General features: G+C 41.4%; 1 non-coding gene across 1 annotated transcript; it reads left to right on the forward strand.

Annotated features, from left to right (window-relative positions):
• The first annotated feature begins 15,410 nt into the window (after nt 1-15,410).
• Nucleotides 15,411-15,517, forward strand: LOC130709630 (small nucleolar RNA R71). Its single transcript, XR_009010109.1, has one exon. It is a non-coding gene; the product is annotated as a small nucleolar RNA R71 (small nucleolar RNA).
• Nucleotides 15,518-17,325: the final 1,808 nt, after the last annotated feature.

The raw sequence follows: 17,325 nt of genomic DNA on the forward strand, positions 1-17,325 counted from the left end.
ACTTCGCACGAATCGAGACTTATCCTCTAGAAGATTAAATCATAACTATACCTCAAGGGACTTAACTAGCCATTACATCTTCCGATCCTTCAACATTCTGAGATTTAACTCTTATCGTAACCGCTAACACCACTAAATCTCTTATGTGTACATGAATCTCAGCTCACTAGGTCAACCTTAGCCCTAGGATTCTCATTCAACTTTAGTAAAATTCACTTGTTACTCGTAATATGCATTATCAAAATCCATAAAAAAGTCCCATTGACTCTTATACTCTACGAAACTCGTCAAAATATAACAACCTCAGGTATTCATCTTAATACTAACACCTTCCTTTCTGTGACTCAATCACCATCTCGTCAATCAACTTCTTAATCTCTCAATCAAATTCTGACAAACTTCGAGTCCTACACCTTAGACAGACATTCATAGATTTAAAACCTACACCTTCACCAAGTTTGGTCCTCTAATAACATTTAATTCTTCAATACTTCTTAAATGAATATCCGTTCCTTAAAACTATAACTCCTTCACTTACCCAAACGACCTGATAAGTGTCGTCATGCTTCCACACTCACCACTTGATCCTGCTATCCATAATCATAACTTATTATGCTAACATCATTCAAATCTTATCACATGGTCATGATGTCCGCAACCTCATAATCAACATCAATCGATCACCAACCTTAACACTCCACACAACCCAGAATTCCCTTACTTCAAGATCTCTCTTATACTACACCTCAATGGTCTTAACCCGAAACTCACCTTCAGGTCTTCAATCTTCTAAGATTCAACTCCTATTGTCACAGCTACAACTGTAAGATCTCTTACTCGTATGCGATTCTCGACTCTCAAGATTCAATCTTAACCCTAAGATTTCAATCCAACTTAGTAAATCTCACTTAGTAATCTCAGCATATTTCCTTGGAATCCATATCACCAACCTCAAGTATTCAACTTATGCTAAAACTTTCTTTCTCCAACTTAATCATTAATTCAACACTTTTCAAGCGAAAATTCATCTCTTAAGACTATAATGTCTCCACATATTAATCCAACGCTTAGCAAAACTTATTCCTCGAACTCGACTATAACAATCTAGTTCAGAGTTAATTCTTCTCAATCTCGCTACCATCAAACAATCATCTATAACCGGATATTAAATCCAACCTATCTAATCTCTAATAATCCCACGTCAGAAATCACATAACCTATGACTTCATAACTTCCGAGAAAATACTTAAAGATTTTCCAACATCAATTCTATTGGCTTAGTCTACCTCTACTTGGAGTAATCACACGAACTAACCAATCAATGTCTATACGAAAATCATCAACTTCCAAAGGTTCAAATCTTAATCTTGTACAATCAAATGCTTAACACGAACTTTCCTCCCAAATCCGACTAATCCTCAATCAATTCAAATTCATCTTACCCGTCCTTCTATCAAAGTCCATAACCAGCTGTGATTCCGAATATCACCCCCTCAATATTAGGTTGATCAGGCCTAATACATCGAAGGTGGAAATTTAGAAAAACCCACTGGAACAGACAATGAGATCCTAACATCCAGTAACCACAATTATCCTGATATCAAGTTCCTAACGATTCCGCTACGGAACCACACACCCTCAATCCATGTAAAAGATTAATCCTTCCTCGTCAATTGAGTCAAAGGTCCAACAATCTTGGCAAATCCCTCAATGAAGCGTCTATAATATCCAGCTAAATCCACAGAACTTCTGATCTCTGTCACCATCTTCGGTTGCTCCAAGCCAAAACAGTCTCCACTTTCGCTGGATCCACAGCTATGCCCTCCTTCGAGATAGCATGGCCTAAGAAATTGACTTCCTCCAGCCAGAATTCACACTTGGAAGGGTTCTCATACAGCTTTTTCTCTCTCAACAATTGTAAAACTTGGCGCAAATGTCCTTCATGTTTATTCGCGTCCTTCGAATAGATCAATATGTCCTCAATAAACACCACCACACGCCGATCTAAGAACTCCTGAAAGATGCGGTTCATGTAATCCATGAAAACAGCAGGTACATTCGTCACTCCAAACGGCATCACTAGGTACTCGTAGTGTCCTTAACGTGTCCTGAAAGCAGTCTTCGGTATATCCTCAATCTTCACTCTGATCCGACGATAGCCTGACCTCAAATCTATCTTGGAAAATACGGTAGCCCCTCGTAGTTGGTCCATCAAATCATCTATCCTCGGCAACGGGTATCTGTTCTTGATCGTCGCCTTGTTCAATTGTCGATAATCCACCCACGATCTCGACCTTCCGTCCTTCTTCTTGACTAAAAGCACTGGCGCTCCCCATGGTGAAACACTCGGTCGAATGAATCCCTTTTGCCGAAAGATCCTCTAACGACTCCGCTTCAAAACTAAACGCCCTAAAATCCTACGATTCGTACCCATAAGGAATTTCCCTGAGATCCTAGCTTCCTTATCAACGCCTCGGTAAAACAACTCCCTAGCTCCGCGTGCTATTCTAGATCTCGTGTAACCTCTATAGTTAAATCACGAGCAACTTCGAATAAGGTCCTACTAGGGATAATAATCATAGGATCATAGTCTAAGTAGTAAATACAAGTTAGGCGCGTCACACTCGCTTGAATATAAAAGAGTAAGTTATTCTAGAATACGAGAACAGTTAAAATATTACCATCGTTCCCACGTTCTTCCTCGTTCGACTCCTCAACTCTTGCTCCTCCCTTGATATGAATCCTTTCCTCTGTAGCAAGTTGTTTTCCTTTCCCAACATTCCCTGATGATTCGCCCCTGAGTGCCTTGCAATCTTGGGAGAAATGTCCCGGTTGGTTGCAATTGAAGCATAGACTTTCTTTGGTCTTGCAGTTCACAGCTAGATGCCCCTCTCGGTTACACTTGAAGCATCTCCGTCCAATCACTGAGCATTTGTTAGCAAAATGCCCAAACTTTCTGCAACGAGTAGATGTCACTCCTTTGTCACCAACTGGCTTCCCCCCCAGTATCAGCAGTCGTCGGTTTGTACTCTCTTGAGATAAGATTTCTTCCCTCGGAACGCTGATATGGTCCCCACTTATGGTAACTCTTCCTTCCGTTGTAGCCTTGGGAACCTGACCTCATTGGTCCCCCAGCTCCAATTCGGTTCATTCCTCTTTATTGATACATTGCTGTCGCCATCAGTCGTTGATGATGCTCACATGTAGCCTCCGCCATCCGGTTAAGATCCACCATCCTATATCCCATCGAACGTCCGATTAGTACTAACCATACGGTAGCACTAGACAAACCACTCAATCCGATTGAGTAGTAACGCAAGCAATTAGAGCGAAAATCGCTCTGCAGACAATCAATTTTCACTCTTTGCAGAGTCACACAACCTAGCACAGAAGACCTATTCCCCAAAGACTCCCAAAAGACTCGACTAAGCTCTGATACCACAATGTAACACCCCGATTTCCAGGTGTCACTTTAGTAACCAAAAATAGACTTTACGCTGAAAACAGGTAATTTTTTTGTTTGATACCTTTTAAATCAAGCAATAGAAAATAAAGACAAAACCCAACCAACACACAAATATATACACATGTACAGCCTCAGCTGCACTCCCATGTCACGCGCACTCGCAGTGACTCCAAAGTAGTGTGCCCGTAGGCAAATAGTTACAGATCCAGAAGTGTGAGTGAAAAGGTTATAATTACAATCCACTGGGAGAAAGTCGGCCTCAAAATGGCCTAAGCAAAGACTCCTATAGTCCGACTGACTCACTGTGATCCCTCAATAAGAGAACCACACAAAAGCCATGCGTCGGGAACCTACCCCGTCCCAAAAGCAAAACGAATCAGAGCTCTACACAAATATGACGCCCGCCTAACTCTACCAACCCATAACTGCTCACACATCCGAGTCCTCGGCGAACTGAAGACGGCAAGTTGAAGCTCAGCTCCATGCGTCGTAGAACTTCTTTCGTCAGATGTTCACACTCGTCAGTCCGGTCCTCCATGACCCTTCCCCGGTACGTCGCTCGATGACCCACAACATCGATCACCCAAGCGGTGGGGGCATCCCGATCCACAAGCTCATATCTGATCCCCCCCGAGGGAGAGACCATCGAACACCAGTCGGCCATCGACATCTGGCAGCAGGCCGACCGCCCAAACACAAACATACAAACAAAGCCAAGGCGCTAGGGTCAACTCACAGCAATAAGTAGATATACACTCAACATGTGATATGGGGTATAGATATATGTTGATATATATACATATAAACAATCCTAGCATGTTATGGCTCTAACATTGCTTCAATAAACAAACAGCACACAATCTCAGTCAGCATGAATGTATGCGTGAAATGCACAATATGTATCCGGATTTGTGACGCGTTCCCGTTCGCCACAAGTGAAGCATTTTGACTATGGATGGACCATTCCCGTTATCCATCCTGGATGAAATCCATCCTGGATGAACCATTCCCGTTATTCATCCTTGGTGAACCATTCCCGTTATTCACCGAATGATGAACCATTCCCGTTATTCATCATTAATGCAAGGTGAACCATTCCCGTTATTCACCATGATATGCACAGGTGAACCATTCCCGTTATTCACCCGATTGAATGCAACGTGGTTAGCCAAACAACGAATCGTCCTTACCACGAAAGTGTTTAGCTCACAACCCAATCTCAACAAACCCATGAGTTAGTGTCGGTCAATACAACACAACTCGGAGTAAGTGTCGGTCAATACAACACAACTCCATCCACAGAATACACAAGGGTCTAGTGTCGGTCAATACAACACAGCCCAAACAACAAGAGCACTAGGTGTCGGTCAATACAACACGGCTCCACAACAATCCCCAAGAGTACTAGAGTACTCGGTGACTTTCAATCATCACCATAGCTCACCTTAGTGGCTTCCCCCAATTCCGATAACTCTCCAAACCCACAACAAAGTCGACTTTTCCCCGTCTTTCGTAAATATTTTCCCCTTCAGTTCTCCTATGCTTAAACGTTAATAAAAATTGTTTCAATTCGAATTAGTCAAGTTATGAGTTTATTTCTCAAAGTCTAAGTTTCCCAAGTCTTTAGTTTTTCAAAGCTCTATCATTCTAAGTTTTCAAAGATCAACCACCCAAAATACATTTCCCGGGGAAAGTCTAAGAATTCCAACATATGGCTAAGTCTCAAACCCCACATTTGGACTTGCCTAGGGTTGTTCATCCAACCCGAAATATCAAAGATCACCAGATCAATGAATCTCCACTCCGAAATTGCGTCAAAACGCTCAATCCAACAAAAGCACAACATCACAAGTATGGAAAAGCATCATAACATCAACTCATCATCAAAAACAACATCAGATAAAACATAAGTCGAATTTATCGACGCCTATCATGCAGTCATAGCTAATATATAGTAAGTTGCCCTAACCTCGAGCTGATCCAGCTTCGCAAATCAAATCTCCTTCACAGGAATGCCTTGAAACTTCCAAAGTTCCTTCAACTGAACCTCGGAGGAAAAACAAAGCAGAATCCACACAAAATCGATTAGTTCGATCGCAATACAATACATAAACGATAGACAAAGCATCAAAGCTTCAGAATACGACAAACAGGTACGAAAGGACAAGTTTTCGAAAACGAAAAACTCCCCTCCCCTTAGGAAAAACCCACGGCCAAAAGGAGAAAAAGGCTTCGGCTCTTTTTCTTCGATCAAATCAGTTTACAAGGTAGTTTTAGGGTAAAACTAAGGCAAAGAAACTGTCAGAACAATTTTCGGACAATCGGGCCGAAATACGACTACGCAGGGGCATTTTGGTCCAAAATAAAGGCTCAAAACTTCAAAGTTATCAGTTCTGAAAACAAATTTGACAGCAACGATCCTCATGATATCCGTGACAACAAATCCTAAAGGCACGAAGTCATATTAAGTCTTTTCGACAATAAAGTTTCGAAATGTGAGACAAAAAGAGTTTTGAGTCAATTTTTCAGATCCTGGACAACTGAATCGCAATCAGAGTTTACTGACAGAGGTTTTAGACTCAGGGGAACATAAGGAACATAACCCAAGCGAGAAATCAGAGAAATCGGACAATTTTAGAAAAAGCTCAAAACTTAGAGCACAGAAACGACTTCAGAAACTCAGCAGAAACAGAAATCAGAGGCAGGATTCATGATAGTTACCTCGATACCTAGAAGTAGGGACGAACTGCACGAAGATTGGTCAAGTTTTCGCGGAAATCCCCTCCCCCCTTGCTCCCCACGAAATCAGCCACAAATGGAAAGAAAATGAGAGGATTTTGCTTTTTCGCGCTATTTATAGGCGGGTGAAATCGCGGGAAAATGAAAATTTCGCGATTCCGATTTTTGCAGCACGATCACCGAGAAATTCTAAGAGAGATTCTGGCGTCGGAATTCCAGAACTCAAAACAAATATCTAGGATTTGGGAAAAACGATATCGAAAAACTCAAAAGCGGTGTCGGTTAATCTGCCCCGAAAAACTACTTTTTGCTGTGATGCTCAAACGACAAAACTTCCAACTGAAGAAAGATTGGAAACGTCGAAACAAGTCTGGCAACGCGGACGGAATCTTCTTTAGAAGTCCCGAATAGAAAAAGTCTTCATCCATTGCTCGAAAATAGGGTTTCGAAGCAAAGAAATTAGCGTCGGCGGACATCCGAAAAGTGAAACCTATCGTGCGTACAGTCCAGAGTTCCGAAATGAAACGCTGGTCGATGGAAAAATAAAAAGAATCTTTAAATTTTCCGAGAGTTCGAAATCTCACTCAAAACGTTGCTTTAAGAGCGAAATAGCCTATTCTGGACACGCTTGCCATAAGGCAGGTGTGCAGACGACTCGCACTAACTCCGAAAACAGCTACGCAACATTCCTCAAGCAATTCCTGAACTTTCTTCTTCATTAATCTTTCTCAAATGTCAAACTCCTGTCACGCTTACACTATTTCTACGTGTGAGTCGGAAACTTAACTTGTTCTGAAAATCCAGGTCTTACACTTTCTGCTGAAGGGGACCTTTCAGAGGCAGCTTTCTTCTTCTTACCAAGTGTACCTCATCAGAATCTGTGGATTCTTCAGCCTCTGAGGAGTCTCTTATACCCTGAATTACATTCTGGATGATCTCATGGTCATCCTGCTCATCTTCCTCTTCCTCAAGAATGATTTTGCGTCTCTTAGCTAGAGGCCTGTCTTCATCTTCAGTTTCCTCACTTGAGAAGTCTTCCCATGTGTCTTATGAGCTTTCAGAATCAGACATTTGTTGTTGTTGAGTTGAGGTTCTCTTCAGAGACCTTTCAGAAGATGCTTCCCTGATGATCACGGTCTTGGAAGCAGCCTTCTTCTTTGCAGGTTCCTCTATCAGAATCCCTTTGCCCTTAGGATCTGAGGGCTTGCTGCTTGTTGCTCTTCTGGATTTCCTGGTAGTCAGCTTAGGAGGACTTTCAGGAAGGGTGTTAACGAATTCTGTAAGGGTGATAGGATCTCCTTGTCTTCTGAGCATCCTTACATATTCCAGAATGCATGCTGGATTGTCCTTCTTGGACCAAATAGGAAAGTCATCAATGGGGTAATTCCTCTGACGAACTTCATCAGAAGTGTCTTCTTTGGGAGCTACTTTGATCTTCTCAATGATCTGCATTTTCTTTAACTTTGTGCCATTGAGGGTATCACAAACTATCGTGGCCAGATCTTCGTGAAGTTCAAGATCTGATAGAGTCTTAACAAGCTTGTTTTGGACGAAGATATCTGACAGTAGCCTTCCATACGGAATGTAGGAGATGAATCTCTTGTTCTCAGAACCAGTTGTGGTCCTTGATTTTTCCACACACTCCTTCAGATAATTGAAAAGAAGGAATGGCAGACATATAAGCTCACCAGTTGAAATGTAGTACATGATTACCTTCTGAGTTGCATTCAGGTAATCAGTTCCTCCAGTTCTAGGGTGAATGCAGTGCATGAAGATCTTTTGCCAAATCTTCATCTCAGACTTCAAGTCCTTAAAGCTGTACTTGGTTTTCTCGTAAGACCAGTTATCATAGAGCGCCTTGTTGACAACGGTCCTCATTCCAGCAACATTTGCTTCAACATTCTTGATCCTTTTTCCCTCCTGGAACTTCATACCCAGCAGCTTTGCAATAGATTCTTCAGAGATCACAATTTTCTTGCCCAGTACATGGGAGACGACATAGTAGTCATTGCACACTGCATTTTTCCAGAACTCGACAACCAATTTGTGATAGATTGGACCAACGAGCCTGTTGAAGTACCTAGACCATCCTTGCAACTCGACTTGGTTCCTGATATCAAACCCTTGTTGAGCAAGATTATCAAAATCAACTCTTGCTTCGCAGCACACATTCAGTTCTTCCACTTTCTTTGCACAGGTGACTACATTTGGTGCATTCAGAATCTTCTGAGCTTCCTTGAATCTTTGCTTCTCCTGATCTTTGGCAGTTTGTGTGGTAGCAGCAGAAACATTCGCCTTAGGTTTCCTTGATTTACCCATGATTCTTAGAGGATGAGGTTTTAGGGTTCAGAGAGAAAGGGGAAATGTTGGAGGGAGAAGTATGAATGAATGCAATGCACACGGGAGTTTCAAAACCGTAAGTGTAAGTGAGTGGGAGATCGTGTGTGATAGTGCATATTGTGGGTTTAATGGTAACCGTTGACAGTTTTTCTAAGAAATTAAAGGCAAAATCAACGGTTATAAAGTATATAGTCTGAAAATAGCATAGTAGAGGAGAGTAGACATCATCATTATAGCAGATATACCACGCGACTCAAGGAACTATGTCACAAATGAAGTGACACGTGTATTGTTGTCTACCACAGAAGTTTAACCAGTGGGTTAAGTGCTTCTGATCGAGTAACTTCTGAAAGAGGTAACATCTGATGACTTCAGAGGTACCATGGTCAGAAGTTCTGAACAAAAATCCATGTTCAGGTTTTCAAGAATAAATAAAAACCTATCTTCTGCTAAGGGCTTAGTGAAAATATCTGCCCACTGATGGTCAGTATCAACATACTCTAGTGATAGAGTGCCCTTCTGAACATGATCACGAATATAATGATATTTTACCTCTATATGCTTTGCTCTTGAGTGTAGAATGGGGTTCTTGCTGAGTGAGATAGCAGCTGTGTTGTCACAATAAATAGGAACCTTCTTCAGAGACAACCCATAATCTTCTAGATGATTCTTCATCCATATGGTTTGTGTACAACATGTGGCAGCTAGAAAGGAGGGGTTTGAATAGAGTTTTTGAATCTTGGATATACTTTTTCTGCTTTTTCAAAACTCAAAGATAAAAACTAAGTGTTGAATGATAGGAAGTAAAGCACACGAGTATTTTATCCTGGTTCACTTGAGATAAAAGCTCAAGCTAATCCAGTCCACCTGTGAAGGTGATTTCTTCCTTCTTCTGATGAAGGCAATCCACTAAAATCAATGAGTGTTACAACTGCACTTTGCAACCTGCTAAGTGACTAACAATACACTGATTTTCTCACTAGTATCCTCTTAAGAAGCTGATCTATCGATCCTCTTAAGACTAGCTAAATACTGAATCAGCCTTGATTCAGTCCTCTCAAGATCCGACCAACCTTGGTCTCTTGATGAACTTTACAAAATGATGTAAAAGGTTTCGGGTTTACAAAGAGTGCATCTAACAAGCGAATAGTAAACTCAGAAGTTTAAGAACAGTGAAGAAATAATGCTAAGAGAATGGTTCATATATGTTGAATATTTTCAGCAAAGTTTCTTAGCCTCTTTCTTCTTTCTTCAGCCTTTATATACTCCAAGACTTGTGATGTAGCCGTTGCTAGGGTTTTATCCGTTGGAGTGGCAATTCTGTAATATCAGACTGCTAGGCTGTACAAGGTAGGTGGCAGACAGACTGAGATTTGTACGACGTTGTACTGTGATAGTGACCTGTCTTTTCACCAGTTGACTTGAGATGAAGGAGCTTCAGATGAACGTTGATGAAGCTTCTGATCATCGTCAGATTGGAGCTTCTGACCGTGCAACTTCTGCTTCTGAACAAGTTCCTCAGAACTTCTGATCGTCAGAGCTAGAATAGCTTGGGTCTTCAGAACCAACTTCTTGTAAGTCTTCAGAACTTGAGTCTTCTGCATCTGGACCGTTCCACTGGAACATCTGGCCTTCAGAACTTCTGACTTGAGTTCTTCAGATCTTCTTGAGAGCTTCCATCTTCAGAGCTTCTGAAGCTTTTGCCACTGTTCAGAACGAACATGGTAGGATGAAGAGCTCTCTTTTTAGTAACCCTTGGTTCTTCTTCTTCTGAACGAATAGGCTTGGGTCAGATTCAGAACCTGTTTGTCACAACTTAAAAAGACAAACGTTAGGGTACCACAATTGTTCATCATCACAAACCTTAATTGTAATCATCAAAATATAGAGATGCAACCACTGATCAAACCTTGATCTTACAATAAGAACCAAGAGGCGGCTATTAAGAACTTGGAGAACCAACTTGGCCAGCTAGCCAAGCAAATTGCCGAAAGGCCTCAAGGTAAATTTCCTTCCGATACTATCCCCAATCCCGAACAAGAAAATTCTGCTGTTGTTACCACTAGGAGTGGGAGAGTGTTACATGAGTTAAAAAAGAAAGTAGAGGGAGAAAAAAGTGAGAGGATAGTTGAGGAGGAAAGGAGTGTTCCTATTAAAACTAGAGTGATGAATGATCCTATTCCTGAGCTTAGCAAAGTTCCATTTCCTAAAGCATTGGCTAAAAAGAATTTGGATAAAAAGTTTTCAAAATTTATGGATGTTTTTAAGAAACTCCATATCGATATCCCTTTTTCTGATGCTTTGGAGCAAATGCCTATCTATGCTAAGTTCATGAAGGACATTTTAAGTAAGAGAAGGAAGTTGAGTGAGGTTGATGAAACTATCATGATGACCGAGGAGTGTAGTGCCATTTTGCAAAGAAAAATGCCTAAGAAGAGAAGGGATCCCGGGAGTTTTACTATCCCAGTGGAGATTGAGGGGTTAACTGTTGTTGAAGCCTGGTGTGATTTGGGAGCGAGCATCAACTTGATGCCGCTTAGCATGTTTAGAAGGTTGAATTTAGGAGAGGTCACCCCGACCATGCTCTCCTTACAAATGGCGGACCGATCCCTAAAAACACCTTATGGGATCATTGAAGATGTTATGGTGAAGGTGGATAAGTATGTGTTCCCTGTGGACTTTGTGGTGCTGGACATGGAAGAGGATGCTAAGATTCCTCTCATTCTTGGCCGACCCTTCTTAGCCACTGGCAGGGCGAAGATCGATGTTGATAAGGGTCAGCTCATTCTCAGAGTTGGTGAGGACAAGGTAAGATTTTCGGTTTTCAATCCTAATTTGCAAACTAACATTAATGATGGTTTTGTTTGTGACATGATCAAAAGCTTGTCCAGGTCTTCAAAGGAGACCCCCAAGGTAAGTGAAAAAGATGTTGAGCTTAATAAAGTTCTCATCAAGCTTGTTAGTGAAAACAAGTATGGGGGGTCTAAAGATGAGAATTTCCAAGCACACACGGCCCGATTCACTCAAGCTAGTCACCTTGTAAAGATGGAAGGTGTAACTAGTGATGAGCTCAAGATTAAGCTTTTCCCTCACTCCTTGAAAGGGGGAGCAAGGATTTGGTACGATGGTTTAAATGTTACCCTCTTTTGGGAGGAGTTTTTCCAAAAGTTTTGTGCAAGGTTCCTACCTTGCTCATGTGGTAAGAAGTGTGATGATAAGGAATTTCCTTCCTAACATCAAAGGAAGGAGAGTCCACCTAGGACTATAACTTAGGGCTGCTTGGGAGACAACCCAAGTCTTGTTTTATTTTGCTTGTTTGTTTGTTGCATTTTGCAGGGAATGAGAGCCTGAATTCTGGAGTAGGAGGTGTGTCTAAGGCCTCCATGGTAACTTGCAAAGGAGGTTGACTCTTTCCCTTAGTTTACCTCATGCATTTTTTGCATATTTTTCTTTTGTAGCTTTTATTTTTCTTTTAATCATGCATTTTTTTGTTAGAGTCGTTTTTGGGTCTTTACTTCCCTATACTCACATGTTGTTGCCCGCAAGTTTTGCTCTCTAACTTGTGCTGTTTTTGAAAATGTTTTTGTGAATACTTGTGTTTTCTTTTGGGGATGAGTGATCACATGCTTTGGGGAAGAGAGGAGGAGACTTTGGTCTTCCGAGTGTTTCTTAAGGATAGAGTTGGTGTGAGTCCATAAGGGTCCACCTTTGACCCTTCACCATATAATTTCCCTGGAGGATCCTGTCTCACTCGTACTTCTTGGTTCTGTATTGATTTCACTCTTTGCATGCTTTGTGATACTTGCACAATTTTTTAGACTTGTAGGTTTTTGAGCTTCAGAGTTTGTTGGCTTGAACATTTGTCCCTAGTTGTCTCTTTTGAGCCTATTGGAGATTTCTTTGTTAGCTAAATGATTGGGATGAATGATAGGTTGGATTTTGGGGAGTGTTGGTCCTTGCATTGTGTTGGAGCTAGTAATTAAAGTTGGAAAGGTCTCTTGCCCAAAGTGTAAAAAAGAGAAGAAAAAGAAAAAAAAGACTCCCAATCAAGTTGGAGTTGCAAAAAGGAAAAAATAGAAGAAAAGAAAGTTGAAAAAGGGGTCAAGAGACTTGTTCTTAAAAAGTTTGTTGTTGAAAGCTCCGGGGTTATGTGATTGGACCACACTCAATAGTTTTGAAGCCTAGTCTTCCTTAGGGACCAACCACCTTGTACTTCACCAAGCCAACATTTCAACCCTTTGAAGTCTCATTGAATTTGTGCATGTTTGATCTCTGTTGCTCTTGAGTGAAAGATATCCAGAACCTATGAACTTCTTGTGTGCTCAGTGCACTTAATATATATCTCATCCTAGGAATTTTAGATCTATATGCTTCTCATGATGGACTTTACACTCTCCTTGGTCTAATAGTTGCATGAAGTAGGTTGTCGGGTCTTTCTCTTGGAACTAGCTGTGATTTCTTTGTCCCCCTGTTTTTGTGAAGTATTCTTTGTTGAGAGCACTTGTTTTGGGAGCATTTCTTGCGCTTGAGGGCAAGCGAGTGTTTTTTACGCTCGAGGGCGAGCTGTCGTTGAGTATAGTGGTGTGATGACCCTAGTTTAGTAGTGTTTTTAGGGTCATTTCTTAGTTTGTTTTGAGTCTTTTTGTGGAGTCTCATGTAGTGTTTCATGCATTCTCATGCATTTTTATCTTTCTTTGTGTCTTTGCTTTGTTTTAGTAATTTCGTGGTTTTATAGGGACTTTTCTTGCATTATAAGTAACTTTAGGACTTGCATGTGTTCCCTTTGATAATTGAGGCCCCTCTTTGCTAACAAAGCTCTTTGAGCTTCTAGATTTTCCTTGCCTTGTGTTTCAAGTTTTCAGATCAATAACTGAAGGAGAAGGAAGGTCAAGAGGCTTGGGATTAATGGAAGACTTGATGGAGCTTGAAGAGAAGTTAAGAAAGAAGTCAAAAAGCCTTTTCCAGCGAGTACGAGCGCCTAGGCGCTTGGAATGGGCGCCTAGGCGCCAGGCATAATATGGAGGGGATCTGGGGAGAGCGCCTAGGCGCTTATAACCAGCACCTAGGCGCCAATTGCCTTCCAGAGGCGTGTTTTTGGGCTGGAATTGGCGCTCAGGCGCTCTGAATTGGCGCCTGAGCGCCCAGACTCGTTTGTTTTGCCTATAAATTGGTTTTTAGGCATTTCTCTTGGAACCTTTTGTCAAATTCACATATTGTAATAAGGTAGAAGATAGGGTTTTAGTTCTGGAGCTTGAGGAGCTTTCTCTAAGTCTCATGATCCAGGTTTTATCCTTATTTTCTTGTATGGATCATAGCCATGCTTGGCTAAACACCTTTTTGCTTTGGGTTCCTTGTAAGACTCTTGATGTTTTAATCTTATTTCCTTTTTCTTCACATGAATCCTCTGAGTAAACCCTTGAATTCCATATCTATGCTTTATGTTTCAAGTTAGATCATGAGCTAGCTTTATGCTTTTCTATAATATAATGGAAATTTGTTATAGATTAGGGACATGATATGGGATTACCTCTTCTATGCTTGCTACTAGGAATAGAGTAGGGGTTGGGGTTTGTTGGCCTGAATTGCATGCTTAGTGCCTTTAGCAAATGTTTAGGTTGTCAAGGAATTGAACCTATCTTTTGACTTTAGAGGATTGTCTATACAAGGCATTGATAGATGATTACATAGGCTATAACATCAAGGAGAGACTCAGAATTTTTGTGGGAAGAATAGGTTTATTTAAAACTGATTTAGTTAAGCAAGAACCCAAGGCAAGATCACCATTGTTATCACACACTTACATTTCTTAAGTTTGTCACTCAATCACTTGAACAATCAATCATTAAAACTGAATTTTATTTGCTTTCCAACCTTGAACTTGATTCTTAAACCGAACTCGCATTCCAATTCCCTGTGGTTCGATAAATTAAAACCGGAATTCTTAGCCAATGCTTTAGGGAACGGAACCTTGCTAGTTTCAGGAGTAAGATCAACTTCCTCTCTCACCTTAATAGGTACAACTACTTCTCCTCCCACTATCTCCTCTCTCTTTTCTCCCTCTGTTTTTTTCTTCAATTCACTCATCACTCTCCCACTTCTAGTGGCTACAACAGAGGCATTTTCTTGCTTAGGATTGGGGATAGTGTCGGAAGGAAATTTACCTTGAGGTCTCTCGGCTATTTGCTTGGCCAGTTGGCCAAATTGATTCTCAAGATTCTTGATAGCCGCCTCTTGATTCTTGTAATTGTTCTCCGTCCGGTTGATGAAAGTTTCCACCAACTCTTCTAAGCTCTTCTTGGAACCACTACCTTCACCTTCCCCTCGCTCTTGAGGTTGTCTTGAGCTTTGGCCTTGAAATCCTTGGCTAGGAAATTGTCTTTGAAAGCCATTTCCTTGCCCATTATTACCTTGCCTCCAAGAAAAATTAGGGTGATTCTTCCATCCTGGATTGTAAGTATTTGAAAATGGGTCATTCCGAGCTTGACCCATGGCCTTCACTTCCTCCTCCGGTCTAGTCTTTGTGCATTCTTCGCTGTCATGTGGCCCTCCACAAGTTACACACTCCACCTTGGCAACTCGACTACCAATCTTGATAGTCTTCATTTGATTTTGAATCTCATTCATTTGCTTGGAGAGTTGCTTGTTGGAGGCCATAAGTTGATCATAAGCTTCAACCTCAAGGACTCCTCTTCGGGCTTGGCGATCATTACTAGAGTTCATGGCTCTTATAGCCATCTTTTCAATCAGCTCATACCCCACTTGTGGAAGTAAGGCATCGAACTCTCCACTTGAAGCCGCATCCAAACCAAACCTCGAAGAATATTGGAGACCATCATAGAACTTTGCTACTTGCTCAGCTTGAGTAAGGTTATGTTGAGGACACCTCCTCAAGAGCTTCTTGAACCTCTCCACAGCTTCATAGAGATTCTCATCGGTGGATTGAGTAAAAGTCATGATGTCATTCTTGAGCTTCCTCAAGAGGGCTCTTGGAACAAACCTTGTGGTGAACTTCTCAGCCAAGTCTTCCCAAGATGTAATGCTACCTTGGGGCTGTGAATTCAACCACTCTTCAGCAGTATCCCTCAATGAAAAAGGGAACAAACTCAAGCGGATGGTGTCCGCTGAAACATTCTGAACTCTGTAGGTGTTGCAATTGCGGATAAACCGCTCCATGTGTGCATGATGATCTTCAAGAGCACCTCCACCGTACTGATTTTGGCTCACCAAGTTGATAAATGCCGGCCTCAGCTCAAAGTTTCCCGTGCCATCGGGAGAAACTATGCTGCCCGGATAATCATAGCTCATGGCAGCCGAGGTGAGGTCTCTGAGAGAACGATTGGCATTCTCCAATTCTTGCTCTTGAAGTCTTTGAGCAAGAGCCTCATTCACTCTTTCTTCAATGTGGGCTTGCATCTCCTCTTCCGTCATTTGAGCAGCCATGGCTTCGAGCCTTTGTTGGGCTCGACGACGGCGAAGAGTACGTTCAGGCTCCGGATCAAACAGCAATGGATCCGTGCCAAGCCTACTGTGCATAAACTGAAATCACAAAAACAGAGAAAAGGTTAGTAACACCTATTCAATGCAATGCTTAGTAAAACAAACAAACAAACTCTTTAACTTAAACCGAAAACCACAAACAATCCCCGACAACGGCGCCAAAAACTTGTTGGACAATTCGCAAGTGTACGAATACCTCCGGGTTTTAAAATATCGAACCACAGGGATTGTGAGTGAGAATTGTTGATTTAAGCCTAAAGTTTGCAAGTTCTTAAAACAGTAAATTTCAGAAATTGGTTTTGGTTGTTTGTGAGTACAGTTTTGCAAAAGAGCAATGTTGAAAATGATGTAAATAACAATGATGGAAAATTGCCTTGGGTTTTTGATCAACTAATCCATTTTAGTCCACCTATCCTATGCATGTGATATCTTGATTTATCTCTTGTTGTTATAGCCTATGTACTTACTAGTTGATTCCTCACAAAAGTAATTCTCTCAAATTGAAAGATAAGCCCAATTCCTTGTGTACTTAAACATTCATAAGAGGTATGAAAGCATGTATGTTCAGGCCAACAAAACCCTACCCTCACTCTATTCCTAGAAGCAAGTATAGAAGGATCTATTCCAATTCATGTCCCTAAATCATAACAAATTTCCATTTGATTATAATCTAGCCTATAGCAAAGGTGCACCAAAGCTAAACATGCAATAAGGAATTGAAATACAAGATTAAATCAAGACACATGCATAGAGATAGGAATTAACAAACTAAAATTTCATAGAATCTCTTAACCCAAAGCAAAAAGAGAACTAGCCACTCATGGCTAGTGAATCCATGAAGAAAATGTAAATAAAACCTGAGGAAAAGTACAAGTTGGAAGCCTCCCTTGGCCCCAAAGTTCTCCTCAGCTCTCAAACTTGACCAAAAATGAGTGAAATGTCAAAATGTATCAAAGAAATTGGCCTAAGCCTTATTTATAGGCAAAATGAACGAAACTGGGCGCTCAGGCGCCAATTTAGAGCGCCTGAGCGCCAATTGCATGTTGAAAGTCATGCTCTCTGACCTTATTGGCGCCTAGGCGCCCATTCCCAGCGCCTAGGCGCTCAAGCTCGCCTGAAAATGACTTTTTGGCTTCTGAAACTCCTCTTTTCAATCCTCTTTATGTTCTTCATCAATTCCTTGCTTCTTGGCCTTCTTTCTCCTTCAGTTTCTGCACTCCAAACCTAACCAACAAGACAAGGAAGATTCTAGAAGCTCCAAGAGCTCATTAGCACAAGAAGTC

The sequence above is a fragment of the Lotus japonicus genome, chromosome 3 (assembly GCF_012489685.1).
Source record: "Lotus japonicus ecotype B-129 chromosome 3, LjGifu_v1.2".
Lineage (NCBI taxonomy): Eukaryota > Viridiplantae > Streptophyta > Magnoliopsida > Fabales > Fabaceae > Lotus > Lotus japonicus.